Raw genomic sequence first — 23085 nt, 5'->3', positions numbered from 1 at the left:
AGAGAGATAGAGAGAGAGAGGGCAAAGAGAGGGAGAGAGAGAGAGAGATAGAGAGAGAGAGAGAGAGAGAGAGAGAGAGTGAGAGAGAGTGAGAGAGAAAGAGAGAGATAGAGAGAGAGAGAGAGAGAGAGAGGGGGAAGAGAGAGGGGGAGAGAGGGGGAGAAGAGGGACAGAGAGGGGAGATGGAAGAGAGAGAGAGGAGAGAGAGGATAGGGGGAGAGGGGAGGAGGGGAGAGAGATGGGAAAAGGGAGAGGGGAGAGATAATGAGAGGGGAGAGATGTTAGAGGGGGAGAGATGTTAGAGGGGGGAGATGGGAGAGGGGGGGAGATGGGATAGGGGAGAGAGAGAGAGATAGGTAGAGAGTGATAGATAGAGAGAGATAGGTAGAGAGAGAGAGAGATAGGAAAAGAGTGAGATAGGTAGAGAGAGATAGGTAGAGACATAGGTAGAGAGGGAGACAGGTAGTGAGAGAGAGAGAGAGAGAGAAATAGTGAGGTTTAGATGGTCAGTTCACAGGAAGGTGTGAAATCCTGTGTGTATGTGTGTGTGTTTGTGTGTGTATGTATGTGTGTGTGTGTGCCCCCACTTCTAAGTATTCATACTGCTAATAAATACCGGTAAATACCAGTAATTCTAAAGCTTACTAATACTTCTAACACTTATCGATTCTACTTATAAAATACAGAAAGTAGCTAGGTTGTAAAATTTAGCTTGTCTCAGCTTAAAGTGTCTGACATTACCCCTCACTACTGCTTTACTCCTTGCACTCTCGTCTATGCTGTTTCTACTCTAATTCTGGTAATAGCTTGCAGGAGTGAGTGACCAGTATCTAACAGTGATGCAAGACCAGAACTCAGAACCCTTCAACAGGTGAGCAATACTTGCGCTGGCAGGGGTGTGATGACAAGTTGCCAGATGCTGATGACGTAGTGTGTGTGTGTGCGCGCATGTGTGTGTGTGTGTGTGTGTGTGTGTGTGTGTGTGTGTGTGTGTGTGTGTGTGTGCGTGTGTGTGTGTGTGTGTGTGTGTGTGTGTGTGTGTGTGTGTGTGTGTGTGTGTACTCACCTAGTTGTACTCACCTAGTTGAGGTTGCGGGGGTCGAGTCCTAGCTCCTGACCCCGCCTCTTCACTGGTCGCTATTAGGTCACTCTCCCTGAACTGTGAGCTTTATCATACCTCTGCTAAAAGCTATGTATGGATCCTGCCTCCACTACATCGCTTCCCAAACTATTCCACTTCGTGACTACTCTGTGGCTGAAGAAATTCTTCCTAACATCCCTGTGATTCATCTGTGTCTTCAACTTCCAACTGTGTCCCCTTGTTACTGTGTCCAATCTCTGGAACATCCTGTCTTTGTCCACCTTCTCAATTCCTCTCAGTATTTTGTATGTCGTTATCATGTCCCCCCTATCTCTCCTGTTCCCCATTGTCGTCAGGTTGATTTCCCTTAACCTCTCCTCGTAGGACATACCTCTTAGCTCTGGGACTAGTCTTGTTGCAAACCTTTGCACTTTCTCTAGCTTCTTTACGTGCTTGGCTAGGTGTGGGCTCCAAACTGGTGCCGCATACTCCAATATGGGCCTAACGTACACGGTGTACAGGATACTGAACGATTCCTTATTAAGATGTTGTGAGGGAAAAGTTCAATAGATAGGAGAAGCGATATAGTAACAATAGTTCATTGCCGGCTACTTGTTAAGGTAGGGTAAGTCCAGCTCCCGCTATTCCTCCCCCCCTTTTTCCCCGAAAGTGATAGTTTGCTTGCCGGCAACTTGTTAAGGTAAAGTAAGTCTAGCTCCCGCTATTCCTGCCTTTTTTTCCCCCCACCCCGAAAGTGATAGTTTGATTTCCGGCTGCTTGTTAAGGTAGGGTCAGTCTAGCTCCCGCTATCCCTTCCCTTCCTTCTTCTCCCCCCCCCCCGAAAGGTGACGTGTGGGGCTCCGGTCCAAACAGTAATCACTAGACTCACAGCTCCCAGCACTACTGTAAGTACATGCCTGCCTTGTATTCTAGTGGATTTATTGGTTGAAAGCTTCATTTTTGACCAATAATAAACTTAGTCCTTTCAGTCTTGCTCTAGGTTGACTGTTGTAATGATCACCACGTCTTTTAGGTATTGTACTTATCATGGAGAGTGATTTCTTAAGCAGTGGGTAACCTGTCTATCTTTCCAGCTTGGATGACAGAGAGGGTCACCTGCCAATCAATGAGTAGAATTGAAGGAGATGGACTAACATTCAGAGACATCCCAAATTTTGATCCACTTACCTGTTTGTGTATGCAAGTAGCAGGATATAACCCCTCATCATTGCAGTGGAGAAAACCTGCTTTCCTGTCATCTGGAAGGATTATTGAAAGCTAGAAAATCTGTGAAGAACGAGCCGGCGGGTTGTCATCAACACCTGCGACCCCCCCCCTCCCATCACCGGCAACGGCTACGATTTCAACAACACGCAGTGTCACCAACACCAGATACCCAAGTTTTATTTATATCTATTAGCGTTGAATTCAGATATCATTTATATTTTTCATTTTTCATTTTCTTTAATGTAGGATTAATATTTCATATTTAAGTGTTTTATATTTTATATTTTCTAAATAATAAATTGTTTATGTTTGTCAGTTTTTGTTCTTTTTCTATTTATTAATTTTCCTGAGGAGGAGCCAGCCTTGGTAATACTGTCTGAAGTTGTTACAGGGCCGAGTAAGCCTTCACAAGTGGCGACCTCGCCAGGATCAACTCGACTGAATCAAGATTCAACTCCATCTCGAATCTACCATTGGAACTTCAACGCCGCATACCACAGACGGTTACCACCAGCCATGAGTAATCATTCTCTATGGTAGGACTACAGTACAGGTATTTAAAAGATTTGGTGATTGTTATAGTCTCAATTTATTGTAAGTCAAGTCAGGCAGGATATAATATTAAATTCTGCCACCTTTTTGTTCGAGCTTGAAACACTTTGGAAGATTAGACTCTAGGGACCCGAGATTTTCCAGTGACAATTTGTTTCATTGAGCTCTTTATTATATCAAGGGAACTGTCGTAGGACACTCTTGATTTGTTGGCGAGAAGATTGGATGGTCAAGTGACCCCATTCTACTTACTGTTTGCTTGGAGCCGGCATAGAACCCTTCGTTTTCATTAATATATATTGTTTAATTGAAGGAGAGATCGAGCCCTCTGGTTTATTTTCAGTTTGAGCGGAGCAGGAATTGAACCCTCCATTTTCTTTAATACCTGTTTCATTTCCCCTGATAGTTTAAGTTATTCTTGCAAGTATGGAGGGATACCAGTTTTGGATGAACGCTGGAAGTAAGTTAGGAATAACAGGGAAAAATTTAGAATCTTTCATTAGTGCTAAGATCCAGGAAAGACTTGAAAGAGAGAGAATTGAGAGAGAAGAAAGACAGTTAGAAAGGGAAAGAGAAGAAGAAAAGGAGAGAGAGAGAATCGAAAGAGAAGAGAAAAAGGAGGGAGAGAGAATTGAGAGAGAAATCCAAGAAAGACAGTTAGAAAGAGAGAGAGAAGACAAAAAGGAGCATGATAGACTTGATCGTGAGGAGAGAGCTAGAGTACGTGAAGAACAAGTTAAATTAAGAGAACTTGAGGAAAGAGCAAAGGATAGAGAAGTTGAGAAAAAAGCTAGAGAACGTCAGGAAAAAGCTAGAAAACGAGGAAAAAGCTAGAGAACTTGAGTTAATAGAGAGATAAAAGGATCGTGAGCTCGAAAAAGCTCGCCTTGAATTAGAGAATAAAAAGTTAACTCTTACACAACAACAATTAGAGGAAGGAGTAATTGAACATCATGCAGCTAGTGCACATATTCCAACACCTAATTTACCTCCCTTCACAGAGGGTGAAGACATTACTTCATACATTATCAGGTTTGAAAATACCGCTACCCTCTGTGAATGGCCTGCTGACACCTGGGCTACCAGGTTAGGAATGTTATTTTCTGGTACAGCTTTGAATATCTATGCAACTTTGCCGCAGGATATCATATGTAATTATAACCTACTGAAGAAGGCAATCCTTAAAGCATATCAAAAAACCACAAATTCTTACAGGAAAGATTTCAGGTATGCCACCTTACAGCCTGGCCAGAACTTTCAGCAGTTACAGGTAACACTCTTTTGTTTGTTCGACTTTTGGATAGAGAGTTCAGGAATTGATCGCAGTTATGAATCTCTTAGAGACTTCATGGTTGCTGACCAGTTCCTGACAGCTCTTCCTCACCAGATACGAACATTCATAAGAGAACGTAACCTGATTAAAGCTGAGGAAGTTGCTGAGGCTGCTGACCTGTATGCTGAGGCTCACAATTCCTATAAAGACCTAAAGGGATCGAACCCTAAGGGCAAGGGTTCATCAGACCTTAAGAAATCAAAGCCTCTAGTGGAAAGTAAAGTGACTTCTTTTATTCCTGTTTGTCATTTGTGTGGTGTTAAGGGACATAAACGTCCAGATTGTCCTTCTAAGAAGGTCCAAAAAGTTGGAAGATGTTTTAAAGACTGTAATGACCAAGCACCCTTTTGTTCAGGAATAGTTAATGGACTTAACGTATCTACCATTTTACGAGACACTGGATGCACATGTATAGTCATTTCTGATAAGCTGTTCCCTAATCTTAAAGAAACTCATTCCTCTGCTATACTTTCAGACTACTTGGGCCGTACAGACACTTTTCCTACCATCCGTTGTTACATTAGGTCTAAATGGTTCACAGGTTGGTCTGAAGCCGTACTAGCTCCCATCACTTCTTGCTCCGTACTAATAGGTAATGTAAAAGGTGCCATTCTTCCTTCTGAGGTTGACCTTTCATCACCAAAGGTGGACATAAGCTTTTCAGATCCTCTTCCTGTAGAGTCAGAGAAGTCCCTCGAAAGTTCAGATGAGACAATGTCTCGCGAGATTCATGTGGGATTAAAAACCAGTGATGCTACTCTCGAAAGCGAGGTAGTAGGATCACCGGTTCACTTATTAGATGAAAGTGAAGATATCACCTCCGATACCATAAATGTCTTGACTAGGGCTCAGACCAAAGCCCAGGCTTCTCTTACTGTCCATCCTTTGATTTTCCCTGACTTTAAGCCTTTAGATATATCGAAGGACTCCTTTGTCAATTTACAACGTAATTGCCCTTCTCTTCAGAATTGCCATAATGCCGCTAAACAAAATCAAGTTATCCAAAGGAAAAACTTCTCATATAAATTTGAATATATAAAAGGTATCTTGTACAAGTCAGTATTCAAATTAAATTCAGATGAGATAGACTATTCCATCTTAGTTGTTCCAAGTCAATGTTCTTAAAATGGCTCATGACCTGCCAGTGGCCAGACATTTCTCCCATCGTAAAACCTTAAATAAAATTAGGGAAACCTATTTTTGGCCAAAAATGTCCTCAGATGTCACTATGTATTGTAGATCGTGTAAAGTTTGCCAACTGTCATCCTCCCGAGGTACCAGGCGAGTACCTATGGTGGTTTAGAAAGACACGTAAGCAAACACTATGACATATTTATTAGAAAACGTTTCGGTCCTGGGACCTTGATCACTTCTAACATACAGAGGTAGAAAGGCATTATATATAGGCGGAGAGTGAGGTGTGACGCACGTGACCTGAGGAATGTCATAAGAACATGAGAACATAAGAATGGAGGAACACTGTAGAAGGCCTACTGGCCCATGCGAGGCAGGTCCTTATCAAAACAACCTCTGCCTACGATGAGGACGGGTAGACGTTGAAATCATGTGACTCCTGTGCTGTTGGGTTGGTGGTGCTTAAGTATCATGCATGCCAATGTTTTTGAAATTTTGTAGTTTCCAGTGTTGCGTTCTATAGTGTCGGTGACTGCGATTAGTGAGGCTTCTAGGCACCGTCGGCGTCTGAGGTCTGGTTCGGTGAGAACGAGTTGTGCCTCATTCCAGTTCATCAAATGTCCCGTGGAGTCTCTGTGGAGGACACAGGCGTACCTTACATCGTCTCTGTTAGAGGCATTTCGATGCTCATTCAAGCGGACTGCAAGATCTCTGCCTGTCTCGCCTACATATTTCTTGGGACAGAACCCACAGGGGATAGTGTAGACGCCTGCTGTAGAAGTTAGAGGTGTGGGGCTGCGTTTCGTAGTGAGGTCTTTGATAGATGATGTGTTTATGGTGGAAACGTTGATGTTACTCATAGCAAGTGCCCGGCGAGTATTCGTGGCAACATCACCACATGGGAGTACTATGAACTGCTTAGGGGGCTGTTCCATGGGCGGTTTGTTGAGAATAGCTTGTGCCTTAAGTCTGCAATCTCGGATGAAGAAAGATGGGAACTGAAGACGTGTAAAGGCTTGTGTTATGTAAGTGCATTCTTACACAAATAACCCGCACATAAAAGAGAGAAGCTTACGACGACGTTTCGGTCCGACTTGGACCATTGACAAAGTCACAAAGTGTGACTCTGTCAATGGTCCAAGTCGGACCGAAACGTCGTCGTAAGCTTCTCTCTTTTATGTGCGGGTTATTTGTGTATTGTTCCAGTCACGGTATTGTGCCTTTTTGTTATTTATTTAAGTGCATTCTTCTTCTAGAAAACAAGGGCTGGAGATGCGAAGAGCTCTCAAGAAGAAGCCACTGAGGACTCCTCTCTTAGTGCGGGTGTCTTGGTGTGAATAAAAGTGTATAAGATCGTCCTTGTTGGTAGGTTTTCTATACACTTTGAAGAGAAGTTTGTCACTGTCGGGAGATCTGCACAGTAGAACGTCGAGGAAAGGAAGTTTGCCATCATTTTCGAGTTCAAGTGTAAACTTTATTGATGGTTCAACTGCATTGATCTTGTTGAGAAGGGCCTGGATATTGAGACGTCTCGGATAGAAAACCAATATATCATCAACGTATCTTAGCCAGGTAACGATGTTGGGAATGAGGGTGCTGAATTTCTCTGTCTCCAGGTTTTTCATGAAGAGGTTGGCAAGCACAGCACTGAGCGGGCTGCCCATTGCCATCCCAAAGCACTGTTTGTAACAGTTTTCCTGATACTTGAAGAAGTTGAAATTAACACAAAGTTCCACTAGACTGATGAAGTCTAGAAGAGGTAAAGGGAGGTCGTGGTTTTCAGTGAGCCTCTGTCTCAGAATGTTGATTGCAGCGTCAGTAGGAACGTTGGTGAAGAGGGCTGTGACATCGAAGGAAGCCATGCTTTTGTTTTGGCATTTAGGTTGGAAATTCGGGAGAGAAGGTCACCTGAGTGCTTGAGGTGGGCTTGACTGATGGTGCCCAGAAGCGCTGAAAGGTATTTGGCAAGGTGGCCGGCTAGTCTGTGTGGTGCACTCCCTATGCCCGAAGTGATAGGCCGTAGTGGGATGCCAGGTTTGTGTGTCTTAGGAAGGCCATACAGACGTGCTGGTTTCGGTTGACCTGGTAAAAGTTTAAGTAGTTTTTTGCCTTGTTCTGATTTTCGTAAGATGCTACGAGCCTTTTGAAGAAAAGTCTGGGTACTTTGAAGTAGCACTGATTCTGATACAGGCTGGTATGTGTTGACATCGTTGAGAAGATTTAAAACTTTATTGTTGTAGTCGACAGTGTTGAGTAACACCACACCACCTCCTTTGTCGGCGGTTGTAATGACGATATCATCGTTGTTGGCCAAGTCCCTGAGTGCTTGGATGTATCTTCTGGGAATGACCGGTCTTGAAGGCTCAGTAGCTGCAGCAGTGATAATTCCTTGAACAAAGCCTTTTTGAAACTCGGAGCCTCCAAAAGGTTGGTTCTTGGTTATCATATCCAACAGATTATGTTTTTTGTTGATGCCGGTAGTAAACTTGAGCCCTAGGCTGAGGGCTTCTGTCTCGGTGACGGTTAGTGTATAGGAAGATAAGTTATTTATGATTTCTGGTCGTCCCATTTCACTCCATTTGCTGTGGGAGCACAGGTCTTGTAGTTTTCGTGATAGCTTCAATTTCTGTTGGATGTTGGCAGTGGTAATTTGGCTGAGTATATATTCTGCAGTTCTTCTGTCAGGAGTAGGAAGTGAAGCACGAATCTGAGCAGCACGTAATGAGGTCTCCTTCTGAGCATGTCGCAGTTCATCAGAGCTTTCTCTAAGGTAGGCGTAAACAGCAGGAGAGAAAGGGTATCTAGATGTGGTCAGTTGTCGAGGAGTGGACCGTGGTACCACCATCTCGGCAAGACAGTCTTCTAGGAAGATGTGTCGGTTCCGAAGACTATTAGCTTTGAGTAGGAGAGAAAGGTATTCTCTGTATGCTATGTCCATAGTGTGCTGCAGTGTCAGACAAGATGGTACAAACCTTGGTAATAAATACCGACAAGTTGGTTTAGAAAGACACGTAAGCAAACACTATGACATATTTATTAGAAAACGTTTCGGTCCTGGGACCTTGATCACTTCTAACATACAGAGGTAGAAAGGCATTATATATAGGCTGAGAGTGAGGTGTGACGCACGTGACCTGAGGAATATCATAAGAACATGAGAACATAAGAATGGAGGAACACTGTAGAAGGCCTACTGGCCCATGCGAGGCAGGTCCTTATCAAAACAACCTCTGCCTACGATGAGGACGGGTAGACGTTGAAATCATGTGACTCCTGTGCTGTTGGGTTGGTGGTGCTTAAGTATCATGTATGCCAATGTTTTGATGTTGCCACGAATACTCGCCGGGCACTTGCTATGAGTAACATCAACGTTTCCATCATAAACACATCATCTATCAAAGACCTCACTACGAAACGCAGCCCCACACCTCTAACTTCTACAGCAGGCGTCTACACTATCCCCTGTGGGTTCTGTCCCAAGAAATATGTAGGCCTGTGCCCTCCACAGAGACTCCACGGGACATTTGATGAACTGGAATGAGGCACAACTCGTTCTCACCGAACCAGACCTCAGACACCGACGGTGCCTAGAAGCCTCACTAATCGCAGTCACCGACACTATAGAACGCAACACTGGAAACTACAAAATTTCAAAAACATTGGCATACATGATACTTAAGCACCACCAACCCAACAGCACAGGAGTCATATGATTTCAACGTCTACCCGTCCTCATCGTAGGCAGAGGTTGTTTTGATAAGGACCTGCCTCGCATGGGCCAGTAGGCCTTCTACAGTGTTCCTCCATTCTTATGTTCTCATGTTCTTATGACATTCCTCAGGTCACGTGCGTCACACCTCACTCTCCGCCTATATATAATGCCTTTCTACCTCTGTATGTTAGAAGTGATCAAGGTCCCAGGACCGAAACGTTTTCTAATAAATATGTCATAGTGTTTGCTTACGTGTCTTTCTAAACCAACTTGTCGGTATCTATTACCAAGGTTTATACCAGTACCTATGGTCAAAATGCCAGTCTTTACGGTACCCTTTGAAAGAGTAGCTATTGACGTGGTGACGTGTACTTAGCTCTGTGAAGACCTGTTTGTGTGCTCTCTGTGAATCTGAACCAGGATGCCCTCTCTTGAGCAACTTTACCAGCAGCTGAGAGAAGAGCTCAGAGTTGCTAAGATGGAGATACGACGATTGACGGAGGAGAACAAGAGGATTCGTAGTAGTCCTCCTGTTGTGAGTCCCCAGGTTAAGAGGGGAGCTTGATCAGTGGCCGGGCAACATGGAACCAAGCTGAAGATCAAGAAGACGGTTGGAGAGGCAGAAACAACGAGAAACCAGAAGACTACCGTGGAAACTTCCAACCCATTCTCGGTGCTACCCGACGAATGTGAGTGTTCTACTGGGAATGCCACAACGAGCACCAAAGAAGCATTGGCAGACGTGAGTGAGACATCCCTAGAAACCCCAACGAAGACCATCGAGAACGTCTTGACGAATTCTACAAGTGGTGTAATGCTACCTGGCGAATGTGAGTCGACTACTCGGAGCATCACGACGGACGACGCAAAGGAAGGTAAAAACATTGTTGTTGTTGGGGATAGCCAGATTAGGTACATGGATAGGGCATTCTGCTTGAAGGACAGGAGTAGGAGGCAGAGAGTGTGTTTTCCTGGGGTGGGGATGAAGGATATTGTTAGCCGTCTGGATGACATCATGAGAGGTAATGGGAGCAATCCTATTATCTGTCTCAGTGCTGGAGGCAACGATGTTGGCAGACGTAGGAGTGAGGACCTAATTAGCAGGTATAGGTCAGCAATAGAGATAATTAGGAGGAAGGTTGGGAAACCTGTCATATGTGGCATTTTGCCAAGGAGAGGAGTTGGAAATGAATGTTTGTCCAGAGCAATTGGTGTCAATTGCTGGCTGGACAAATACTGTAAGGAAAATGCAGTAACATTCATTGACAACTGGGACCTCTTCTATGGCAGAAATGACATGTATGCCAGGGATGGGGTTCACTTATCTAGGTGTGGGGTGGGAGCACTGGCCAACGCAGTGGAGGGAGCTGTTAGGTCTTTAAACTAGGAATAGTTAGTGGTATGGGTTTTTGCGGGAAAACTGTGAAGTCTCAGGGTAGTAATATGAGTACTAGGAGAACTAGTAATAGGCAAAATGAGGTGGATATCGGAAAGCCAGTGGCACTAATTGACAAGGACAGTAATAGGTTTAGTGGAATAACAGAAAGGAGCAGGAATGATAAAGAGAAAGGAGGGTCCTTAAGTATATATTACACAAATAGTCGCAGTGCTAGGAATAAGATGGACGAGTTGAGACTAGTTGCTAGTGCAGGTAACATAGATGTATTTGCCATTACTGAGACGTGGTTTAATTCAAAAAGTCGGGACATGCCTGCAGAATGTCACATTCAGGGTTTCAAATTGTTCCAAGTAGATAGAAGTATCGGGAAGGGGGGTGGGGTGGCATTGTATGTCCGAGATCGCTTGAACTGTTGCATAAAAACGGGTATTAAGTCTGAAGTAACACATACAGAGTCTGTTTGGATAGAATTTTCGGAGGGGCATGAAAAATTGATTTTAGGTGTGATATACCGTCCCCCAAATTTAGATAGGGACCAGGGAAGACTACTATGGGAGGAAATTGTTAGGGCCACAAGGCACGATAATGTAGTAATTCTAGGAGACTTTAACTTTAGTCATATTGATTGGAATTTCTTGACTGGGAATTTAGAATCATACGACTTCTTAGAAGTAGTTCAGGATTGTTTTTTGAAGCAGTTTGTGACAGAACCTACAGGGGGTAATAACCTGCTTGACTTAGTTCTGGCAAACAATGAATCCCTTGTTAATAATTTAGAAGTTTCAGAGGAACTGGGTGCTAGCGACCACAAATCAATTACATTTAGAATTGAATGGAAGTATGATAGTAGGGACAACTCAGTAACAGTCCCAGATTTTCGCTTAGCAGATTACGATGGGCTTATAGAACACTTATCATCTGTTGACTGGGGTAACGAAGAGAGCTATCAACATGACAGTTTTCTGAACACAATACATGCTGCTCAAAGAACATTTATCCCTTATAAAGAAATTAGATCAAATAGAAATGACCCAAAATGGATGAATAATAGGCTGAAATATCTACTAGGGCATCAGAAAGGAATTTATAGGCGTATCAAAAGAGGCGAGGGTCATCTTATGAATCAGTATATTGACATTAAGAGGGACATTAAAAAGGGGATAAGAAAAGCTAAAAGGGACTATGAAATTAAAGTTGCTAGGGATTCTAAAACTAACCCAAAAAGTTTTTTCCAGGTATATAGAACAAAAGTCAGAGATAAGATAGGTCCCCTTAAAAATAACTATGGGCATCTTACTGACAAAGAGAATGAAATGTGCTCGATTTTAAATAATTATTTTCTCTCGGTTTTTACACAGGAAGACACTAATAATATTCCGGTAATTAATTTTTATAGTGGGCCAGAAGAAGATAAATTATGTAACATCACAGTCACTAGTGAAATGGTTGTGAAGCAGATAGACCGACTGAAGCAAAATAAGTCACCGGGTCCTGATGAGGTTTTTTCAAGGGTTCTAAAGGAATGCAAAATGGAAGTCTGTGAACCATTAACTAATATTTTTAATTTATCTCTTCAAACAGGTGTAGTGTCTGATATGTGGAAGATGGCTAATGTAATACCTATTTTTAAAACAGGGGACAAGTCGTTACCGTCAAATTACCGCCCAATAAGCCTGACCTCAATTGTAGGCAAATTACTAGAGTCAATTATAGCTCAAATTATAAGAAGCCATCTCGATAAGCATAGCTTGATTAATGATACTCAGCATGGATTCACAAGAGGCCGGTCTTGTCTAACTAATTTATTAACTTTCTTCAGTAAAGCTTTTGAGGCTGTTGACCACGATAAAGAATTTGATATTATTTACTTAGATTTTAGTAAGGCATTTGATAGAGTTCCGCACCAAAGACTGTTGAAGAAAGTAGCAGCTCATGGCATTGGGGGAAGAGTGCTCTCGTGGATCGAATCATGGCTCACAGACAGGAAGCAGAGAGTGTCCATAAATGGGGTTAAATCCAAGTGGGGATCAGTAACAAGTGGCGTTCCACAGGGATCAGTCTTGGGCCCGTTGTTGTTTATAATATATATCAATGATCTTGATGAAGGAATTACTAGTGATATGAGCAAATTCGCCGATGACACGAAGATAGGTAGGATAATTGATTCAAACGTAGATGTTAGGGAACTTCAGGAGGATTTAGACAAACTCTACTCTTGGTCAGAAAAGTGGCAGATGCAGTTCAATGTAGATAAATGCAAGGTTCTGAAGCTCGGGAGTGTCCATAACCCTAGCACTTACAAGTTAAATAATGTAGAACTTAGCCATACAGATTGCGAAAAGGACTTGGGGGTTATGGTAAGCAGCAACCTTAAACCAAGACAGCAATGCCTGTTGTTAGGTAAGACACATATGCAACAGTTAGGTATCTTTATTATGAAACGTTTCGCCTACACAGTAGGCTTCTTCAGTCAAGTACAGAAAAGTTGATAGAAGCAGAAGATACTTGAAGACGATGTAATCAGTCCATCACCCTTAAAGTTTAAGGGTGATGGACTGATTACATCGTCTTCAAGTATCTTCTGCTTCTATCAACTTTTCTGTACTTGACTGAAGAAGCCTACTGTGTAGGCGAAACGTTTCATAATAAAGATACCTAACTGTTGCATATGTGTCTTACCTAACAACCTGTCGGTATTTTATACCATTTTAATGTTCACAGCAATGCCTAAGCGTACGTAATAAGGCAAATAGATTACTGGGATTTATATCAAGAAGTGTAAGCAACAGAAGTCCAGAGGTCATACTGCAGCTTTATACATCATTAGTAAGGCCTCACCTAGATTATGCAGCTCAATTCTGGTCTCCATATTACAGAATGGACATAAATTCGTTAGAAAACATTCAGCGTAGGATGACTAAATTAATACATAGCATTAGAAATCTTCCTTATGAAGAAAGATTGAAGACTCTTAAGTTACATTCACTTGTTAGACGAAGAATGAGGGGAGACCTCATCGAAGTGTTTAAGTGGAAGATAGGTATTAATAAAGGGGATATTAACAAGGTCTTGAGGATATCTCTCCAAGAGAGAACCCGCAGTAATGGATTTAAATTAGATAAGTTTAGATTTAGAAAGGACATAGGAAAGTATTGGTTTGGAAATAGGGTAGTTGATGAGTGGAACTGTCTACCTAGTTGGGTTATTGAGGCTAGGACTTTGGGTAGTTTCAAATTTAGGTTGGATAAGTACATGAGTGGAAGGGGTTGGATTTTTATTTATTTATTTATTTATTTATTTCCAATTTGTGCACACATACAGAGGTACAAAAAAAATACAGATAAGAGCAGTATGCCAAAGCCACTTATACTATGCATAGCATTACGGGCTGGCTTAAAATTAACTTAAGATTAACTAAGCAATGATTATTATTATTATTATAATCAAAAAGAAGCGCTAAGCCACAAGGACTATACAGCGCTGCTACTAAGCAATGATGAAATCAGTGATAAAACATTAATGTAAACAGATAACTATAAAGCACAAGTGAGTATTACAAAGACAGGTCATATGGTTGCATTCAGTTAGGTAGTGATTCTGTTAGGTAGTGTATTTAAAAAATAATAAAGTTAGATTGGGTTTTAGGTTTAACATTTATGTGATATAATTGTGAGAAACATTTAAGATATACAATTTATAATGTTCAGTTATTCAGTATTTATTTGGTTTTGGGTGAGTAAGTAATCTTTGAGAAGAGACTTGAATTTATAAACAGGTTGTGTTTCTTTTATATTTACAGGTAATGAATTCCAGATTTTAGGGCCTTTTATGTGCATTGAGTTTTTGCATAGTGTGAGATGGACACGAGGAACATCAAAGAGTGATCTGTGCCTTGTGTTATGGTCATGTGTTCTGTTGAGGTTGGCAAGGAGATGTTTGAGGGGAGGGTTAATATCAGAGTTAAGTGTTCTATGTATGTAATAGGTGCAGTAATAAGTATGGATGTTTTGTATGGTGAGTAGGTTTAGTGTATTGAATATTGGTGGAGTGTGCTGCCTGTAGTGAGAATTTGTTATCATTCTAACTGCAGCCTTTTGTTGGGTAATTAGTGGTCTGAGATGGTTAATTGTTGTTGAGCCCCATGCACAAATTCCATAGGTGAGATAGGGGTAAATAAGAGAGTGATATAGGGCCAGGAGGGCTGACTGTGGAACATAGTACCGTATCTTCGATAGTATGCCTACAGTCTTGGAAATTTTCTTAGAAATTTGATGTATATGTGTATGAAATTTGAGTCTATTATCAAGGTGGATTCCTAAGAATTTTCCCTCTGTTAGTTTTGTGATAGGTGATCCGCTTATCATTATGTTAAGAGGGACATCTGTAGCTCTGTTACCAAACTGAATGAAGTAGGTTTTGTCAATGTTTAGTGTAAGTTTGTTAGTCCTCATCCAGGTAGATATTTTCTGTAATTCGGTATTTACAGTATTGGCTAGCGTGACTGGGCTCGGGTGAGAGAAGACGTATGTAGTGTCATCTGCAAATAGTGTGGGTTTGAGTAATTGCGAAGCATTTGGAAGGTCATTTATGTATAGGAGAAAGAGAAGAGGGCCAAGGACACTTCCCTGTGGGACACCAACTGTAATTGGTTGTGCAGAAGAGTTTGCCCCATTTGCGTACACATATTGGCTTCTGTTGCTGAGGTAAGACTTGAGGTAGTTGAGGGAGTGCCCTCTTATACCATAGTGTGACAATTTTACGTGGAGCAAGTCATGGTCAACTGTATCAAAAGCTTTACGTAAGTCAATGAAGATCCCCAGTGGGACTTCTTTTTTCTCTATTGCAGTGTATATATGTTCTAGCATGTGTATAATAGCATCATTAGTATTTTTATTAGGCCTGAATCCAAATTGGCAGGGGTTGAGTATGTTTTGGGAGATAAGGTAGGAGTAGATTCGTTTATGAATTAATTTTTCGAAGATTTTTGAGAGAGGGTGTAAGTTGGATATTGGCCTATAGTTATTCAACTCTGTTTGGTCTCCTCCTTTGTGGATCGGGGTGACCCTTGCTATTTTGAGTACTGTAGGGAAGGTGGAGGATTCAATGGATTTGTTAAAGAGTGTTGCAATGATTGGTGATAGCACTTGTGACACTTTTTTGTATATAAGGGGTGGTAAGGTATTTAAATCTCCTGCCTTGTTTTTTAGTGCGTTGATAATAAGGGAGACTTCGTATGGGTTAGTCGGAGCTAGGAACAGTGTGTTCGGGTAGTTGCCGGTGAGGTAGTCATTTGGTGGGGTATCTGAGCTTGGGATTTTATTGGCAAGGTTTTGTCCTATAGTGGAGAAGAAATCATTGAGTCTGTTTGCTGTTTCTGTTGGTGGGATTTGGGGTTCATCTGTTTTTGCTAATTTTATTTCGCTATTTCGTGATATCTTTTTTGTTCCCAGAATTTCTGATAGGGTTTTCCAGGTCTTTTTTATATCACCTCGTAAGTTGGATAATCTGTTCTCATAATACAATTTTTTTGCCCTTCTTATCAGGCTGGTTAGGATTGACGAGTAACGTTTTGTTTGGTCTCTGGTTATGTGACCCATTCTGTACTGTTTTTCATATTGGTGTTTTGTATTTATGGATTTGAGAATGCTGGGTGTTAGCCAGGGACTGTTCAGTCTCTTTGCTGTCATCTGTTTAGTTTTTTTAGGGCAGTGCTTGTTATAGAGGTATTGGGTTTTTTTTAGAAAATTATTAATACATTCGTCAATATCTGTATAGGTTTCTAGCTCAGTGTGCCAATCAATGTTTGCTATTGCTGTTGTGAAGTTATTAATGGCTGCCTCATTGTGAAGTCTGAAGGTGACTTTAGTAGTGTCTTGGGGTAGTTTACCAAGAGTTGTTATGAGGAAAGTAGGGTAGTGGTCTGTGGTATTATCTGTAATTATGCCTGATTTTAAAGGGGATATGGTGTTGGTCCAGATGTGGTCAAGTAGGGAAACACTAGTCTCTGTAACTCTTGTAGGTTTTGTTACTGTTGGTAGTAACATACAGTTACTCATTGTGTTTGTGAATTCAGTAACGTGTGGGTCCTGGTCTTGCAGGAGATTTATATTGAAGTCACCTGAGAGTAGTAAGTGATCTTTGTTCATGCGTGCATCAGTTATCATACTTCCTAGATTTTGACTAAATTGGCTAATGTTTGACTGTGGAACTCTGTAGATGTTTATCAATGTGAGAGGTTTTTGTAGGTACTTTGATTTGAATTTAGCTATTATATATTCCCCATGTTCATCCCTTGTGCAAGTATTAGTGATACATTCTAGTTGGTCTGAGTAGTATATGGCTGTGCCACCCCCTTGTTGATCTGGCCTACAGTTGTGTATGGCTGTGTAACCAGGAATGGCATAGACATCTGTACTATCAGGCTTTAGCCAGGTTTCAGTTAGTGTAATGATGGACATATTGGCATGTAAGGAATTTAGTAATGCTATGAGGTCATCGTAATGCTTGCTTAAAGATCTGATATTGTAGTTAAATATAGTTATGTTGTTGTTGGCACTGAGAAGTGCCTTTGATTGTTCTGCAGTGTAGTAATTACAGTTACTGTTTGATTCATTTAAGTCATTAAATAAGAGGTTGGTATCAGGATCAATGCTTGTAATCATAAGATTTGTAGTGAATCTATAGTTTGAATTAAGTATAAAACAAAGTAAATAGTCTTAAGCTAAAAAATAGCACCTGAATTATTTAACAAATGTAAAATAATGAGCTAAGGGACTAATACAAATAAAGTGATGATCAAATAGTGGAGCTTGGGAATATGATAGTAGGTAGTACTATAAAGGTAATTTTTTAAAGTTAGAATTATAGTATAAAATTATAATATAAAAGGGACTAATACAGGTCGTGGTGACCAATAAAGTGGTAATCAAAAAAATGAGCTTTGGAATATAATGGCAAAATTGTGAACTTATTCTACTTTAGCACCTAAGAATAGCACCTTGATTATTTTAACAATTGTGAATATATAAACTAGGATAGTTATATAAAGCTAAAATAAAGGAGAAAACATATAAGGGACTAAAATTAAGTAATGGTAAGCAAAGTTAAATGGGCAGATGGTAGGAATTATAATATAAACTTATAATATAAAAATACAATTTGAAATGATACTTGCAATTGCACTAGAGTCTGGTATAGGTTGTTGACAAGATCAAGATTATACCTAGATTTAAATTGACAAAATAAAATTCACAATTAAAGTACCAAAAGAATAATAGTAAAAAAATAACAATGGTAATGTCTTGATTATAATATGATAGTAAGAGGGTAGACAGGTACACAGGTACAAGGGATAATATAAAGGTTGGGGTTGAATATAAAAACTTGAAAATTTGGCTACAAAATGTTATGAGAAGTATAAAATAATGTTTAATGTACAAAATTAAAATTGACTGGTAGTAAATATGGTGTTTAATAAAATTTTAGTAAGTAATAATGATTACAAAAAAGTGAAAAAGTAATGTTTATTTCATTCAATATTGCACTGGTAGTTATACTTGAGGTTATATGGCAGTACAAGGTAATTAAGAGTAATCTAGGATAGTAAATGTGGTATTAAAACAGGTAAAGGTAATTAGACAAGTAATGGTTATTAAATGTCAAAATTGTTAAGAGTAAATTGAAATTTTAGTAAAAATGATATTTATTAATTTTAGTAAGTAATATCAATTGATAGTATTTAAAAAAAAAAAAAAAAAAAAAAAAAAAAAAAAAAAAAAAAAAAAATGAGGTAGTAATATGGACAGAGAAAGTATCAATTCAGCTAATGTTTAAGCGAACAATAGTAAATAAGAAAATTACATAAGGTGACTTATGCTTACTAGTAAAATCACAAAATGAGGTAGTTGATTATTTAATTACTAAGAGATTGTACAATGGAATTTGAACAATAATGGAGCAAAACGTACACTACACTACGTAGGCTTTTTAGTTGGACATTGTTTAGTTATTCTCTGTAAGATTAGTATCCCTGAGAAATCGTGATAGATCATTCTCGTTCGTGATTGTGTACAGTTGACCTACATTTGTTTTCCTAACTAGAATTTTCCCATCCCGTGTGAAGCATTGGTGTATTGTGTCATTATTCTCTCGCTTAAGTTTTCTGACTCTATACAGGAGGTTTTGACGTTTTTTGGTAAGACACTCGTTTATATATACCTCTTTCTTTACTTTAATAGATGCAATAATTAAGTCTTTTTTTCTGTCATGTGAGTGGAATCTAAGCATAACACTTTTTCTACCATGGGATCCTAGTAACCTGGCTTCTTTTATTTCTGACTCTGGTACAATAACACTTGTTTGGTCCTTTATGATCTGCAGAGTAATTTCTTTACTGTTTGTTTGGTTCATATCACTGGGAAAAAGTGGACTGTTAACTATTACTGCGTCCGATAGTTTATCTTGTTCAGTTTTATCTTCTTGGAGAGCAAAGTAGTCACTGAACTGGTTATCTAAGTTGCTCTTCCATTCTTTTACTGCTTCTTCAACCTTTGTATTAAGAGATATTATTTGTTGGGTATGGCTATCTATGACTGTCTGGATAGTCTTGTCACAGTTAGTCATTCCTGGTGTTGATAACTTTTGTTCAAGACTGAGGATTTTGTTTTCGAGTTGTGTCATCCTGGTGTCTTGTTTTGCTAGCGTCTCTCGAAGATTCATATTTTCAATAACTAAGTTGGAGATGCATGACTTTAGGGTATCTGGATCGTTGGTCATACCTGAGAGACTACTTGGTAGGTTGAATCCGGGGAAGAGAGGGGAGGATGGGCTGGTGGCAGCCATGTTTGTTGTTATTGTTGTGGTGTGGCCTTGAGTGGTGGTGAGTGGGGTGGTTGCTGGGCCGGCGTCCTCCTGACTACACTTGTTGAATAGTTGATTTTTCGGTGTTTTCTTGCTGGCCTTGGTGCTGTTTCCTCTTAGATTGCGCCTCATAATACTACAGGAATTGTAGATTTGAGAGGGACTTCCACATCGGAGCTTGTTTCTTGGGTGGCACTGAAAATTGGGTTGGTCAAATGTTTGTTAGTGGGATGAATTGTAAAGGACCTGAGGAAATGGTATGGTGATGCCAGCAGGTCCCTCTCTAACCTCACCTCCTTAGTTCCATTACTACTACTACTACTACCACCACCTCTACCCACGCTTCACCTCACCTGACTCCCACCACTATATATATGTGTGTTTTCTTAGTTTTCTCTGTATTAGGACTGAAGAAGCCACTCGTGGCGAAACGTTTCCTTTAATAAATGTCCTGAACTGTACATAAGTGTCTTTTTCCACATGTAAAGGACCTGCCTAGTATGGGCCAGCAGGCCTGCTGCAGTGTTCCTCCTTTCTTATGTTCTTATGTTCTTAAGAACATAAGAATGGATGAGCACTGCGGTAGGCCTGTTGGCCCATTGGTTTGGAAATAGGGTAGTTGATGAGTGGAACAGTCTACCTAGTTGGGTTATTGAGGGTAGGACTTTGGGTAGTTTCAAATTTAGGTTGGATAAGTACATGAGTGGGAGGGGTTGGATTTGAGTGGGACTTGCACATCGGAGCTTGTTTCTAGGGTGGCACTGAAAATTGGGTTGGTCAAATGTTTGTTAGTGGGATGAATTGTAAAGGACCTGCCTCGTATGGGCCAACAGGCCTGCTGCAGTGTTCCTCCTTTCTTATGTTCTTATGTTCTTACATCGTTGGTCCTTTATCTCCACTTTCATCTGGGGGACATAGATATATATTAACATTAGTTGATTATGCTTCGAGTTTCCCTGAAGCCATACCCTTAAAGACCATAACCACTACAGAGGTGGCTGAAGCCCTTTTGTCCATCTTCTCTAGAGTGGGCATCCCTAGAGAAATTTTGTCTGACCGTGGGACACAATTCACATCTGACTTAATGCAACATCTATACCAACTTCTGGGAGTGAAGCCTCTCTTCACCACACCCTATCATCCCAGCTGTAATGGGAGGATTGAGCGCCACCATTCGATTCTCAAGTCCATCTTAAGGAAACTTTGCTCCCTTAAACCTAAGGAGTGGCATCGTTACCTACCCTGTGCTTTGTTGGCCATGAGGGAAGTTCCCAGTGACTCTTTGGGGTTTTTACCCTTTGAAATTCTCTATGGTAGACAGGCCAGAGGCCCATTGTCCATCCTTCATGACTTATGGACTAATGAGGACGTAAAGGCTGAGGTTCAGTCTTCTTATCAGTTTCTCCTTGACCTTAGATCCAAACTTGAGGAGACCTCTGACATAGTTTCGAAAAACTTAAGCTTGTCAATGGACCAGTACAAAACCTATTTTGATTCCAAAAGTCAGAGGAGAAGTTTTAAAGTAGGAGATGAAGTTCTGGTACTTTTGCCTATCAAGTCAAATAAATTATTAGTAGCATGGAAAGGTCCATATAAAGTATTAAAAATTTGTGGGAAAGTTGACTACCTCATAGAAGTCAAGGGGAAACCTAAGCTTTATCATATCAACATCCTTAAGAAATATTACCGAAGAAATTCGGTAAACTGCCTTAATAATTTTGACTTAGTTTTCCACACGAACTTGATAAGACAACTGAAGAATGTAAGGTGTGCGTAACTGACACCTCTAACTTAGACTATGATGAAGAACTACATGACTTGGTGACTCTTGACCACTCGGGCGCAACCAACATTAATATTAATGAATCTTTGGATGACCATAAGAGACATGAACTACTTCAATGTGTGAGTAACTTTTCAGACGTCTTTACTGATATTCCAGGTGTTACCTCCACAGTAGTCCATAAGATTGACTTAGTGACAGACAATCCTATCAAACGAAAATTATACCCAGTTCCAGTTCACCTTAGGGATGCATTTGACCAAGAGGTAGACAAATTATTAAAACTAAAGATCATTGAACCTTCAGTATCTGCATATTACTCACCAGTAGTCATGGTTAAGAAGGAGGATAATTCATATAGACTTGCTATTGACTTCAGAGGCCTTAATGCTATAACTCGGTGGGATGCTGAGCCTATGCCCTTAATAGATAGCGATCTACACAAATTTTATGACTCTTCCTTCTTTTCAGAGATTGATATTGCGCAGGCATATCATCAAAAATGTTAGATCCTTCTTCTAAGCAGTACACCGCTTTTCCTACACACCAAGGACTGATGCAGTATAGAACTATGCCCTTCGGTTTGGTAACTGCCTGTGCTACCTACGTGAGACTGATGAGAAAGGTCTTGGGTAATATGTCAAATGTTTCAGTTTATTTTGATAACATTTACGTAATGACATCCACGTGGGACAAGCATATCCAAACATTAACATCAGTTTTGCGTAGGTTACGCTCACATGGCCTCACTGCCAAGCCGAAGAAATGCTTCCTTGGGTATAACAAGATTAGATATCTTGGACTGATACTTTCTAATAACTCTCTGCAGCCTCTTTCCAGTAAGATCAAAGCTTTATTAGAATTTAAATTCCCCAAAACCAAGAAGCTCATGCGTAGCTTTCTTGGTTCTGTAAATTTTTATGCACGGTTTATCCCAAACCTTACTGACTTACAGGCATCTTATCCGACTTCCTTAAAAAGTCTGTGAAGGAACCTCTTGAACTTTCCGACGTAGCTCGGGAAAAGTTTAATGAGATTAAAAGTATCTTTTCGAAAGACCCTATACTTAAGATTCCAGATATTAATAAAACATTTTGTTTAAGAACTGATGCCTCCAATACTGGCTTAGGTGCGGTGCTACTACAATACCATGATGGTACTCCCTTCCCTGTATGCTTCCTAAGCTGGAATCTCCTTCCCGCAGAAACGAGATACTCCACAATAGAAAAGGAATGTTTAGTCCTTGTGTGGGGTATCTCCAAACTTAAATTTTATTTGCTGGGAAAAGAATTCATTTTAGAAATGGACCACAAACCTTTGATATACCTAGAAACTTTTAAGGGAACCAACAGTCGCCTCTTGAGGTGGACATTGGCACTCCAGGCTTTTAAGTTCCATATTGTGTATATCAATGGTTCATCCAATTATTTCTCTGACTGGTTAAGTCGTGACAGTCAGTAGAAGATTTGTTGCCTTACGCGACTTCCACATGTTAGAACTTTTTCCTCGCCTATTCTTCATATACTCCTTGACTATAAGTCTTGGTATGGGGGAGTGTGAGGGAAAAGTTCAATAGATAGGAGTAGCGATATAGTAACAATAGTTTCATTGCCGGCTACTTGTTAAGGTAGGGTAAGTCCAGCTCCCGCTATTCCCCGCCCCTTTTTTCCCCCTCCCCGAAAGTGATAGTTTGATTGCCGGCTGCTTGTTAAGGTAGGGTCAGTCTAGCTCCCGCTATCCCTTTCCCTCCTTCTTCCCCCCCCCCCAGAAAGGTGACGTGTGGGGCTCCGGTCCAAACAGTAATCACTAGACTCACAGCTCCCAGCACTACTGTAAGTACATGCCTGCCTTGTATTCTAGTGAATTTATTGGTTGAAAGCTTCACTTTTGACCAATAATAAACTTAGTCCTTTCAGTCTTGCTCTAGGTTGACTGTTGTAATGATCACCACGTCTTTTAGGTATTGTACTTATCATGGAGAGTGATTTCTTAAGCAGTGGATAAT

The sequence above is a fragment of the Cherax quadricarinatus genome, chromosome 22 (genome assembly GCF_038502225.1).
Source record: "Cherax quadricarinatus isolate ZL_2023a chromosome 22, ASM3850222v1, whole genome shotgun sequence".
Lineage (NCBI taxonomy): Eukaryota > Metazoa > Arthropoda > Malacostraca > Decapoda > Parastacidae > Cherax > Cherax quadricarinatus.
This window is presented reverse-complemented; position numbering follows the sequence as displayed.